Below are 821 nucleotides of genomic sequence, written 5' to 3' on the forward strand. Positions count from 1 at the left end.
GGGATCTCAGTACCAGATATCAAGCTGTATTACAAAGTCACTCTCCTCAAACTGTCTGGTACTGACACAAGAACAGACATATAGATCAATGGAATAGGATAGAGAACCCAGAAATTGACCCAAACTACTATGCTCAATTAATATTTGACGAAGGAGGCAAGAATATACAATGGAGTCAAGACAGTCTCTTCAATAAATGGTGTTGGGAAAATTGGACAGAAACATGCAAAAAGATGAAACTAGACCACAAACTTATACCATACACAAAAATAAACTCAAAATGGATAAAGGACTTAACCATAAGACAGGAAACCATAAAAATACTAGAGGAATCCACAGGCAGCAAAATCTCAGACATATGCCGAAAAAAAATTTTTCACCGACACTGCTCCTAGGGCAATGGAAACTAAAGAGACCACTTCAAAATAAAAAGGTTTTGCACAGCAAAAGAAACCATCAACAAAACAACAAGAAAGCCCACTGCACGGGAGAATATATTTGCCAATGTTATCACCGATAAGGCTTTTTATTTTCAGTGAACTCATATAACTTAACAAAAGGAAGATAAACAACCCAAACAAAAAATGGCAACTGACCTAGGTAAATACTTTTCGAAAGAGGACATAAGGAAGGCCAAGAGACATATGAAAACATGCTCAAAGCCACTACTTATCCGAGAGATGCAAATCAAAATGACAACGCGGTACCATCTCATACCTGTCAGAATAGCTGTCATCAACAAATCAACAAACGACAAGTGCTGGTGAGGATGCAGAGAAAAAGGAACCCTCGTGCACTGCTGGTGGGAATGCAGATTGGTT

The sequence above is a fragment of the Myotis davidii genome, unplaced genomic scaffold (genome assembly GCF_000327345.1).
Source record: "Myotis davidii unplaced genomic scaffold, ASM32734v1 scaffold652, whole genome shotgun sequence".
Classification (NCBI taxonomy): Eukaryota; Metazoa; Chordata; class Mammalia; order Chiroptera; family Vespertilionidae; genus Myotis; species Myotis davidii.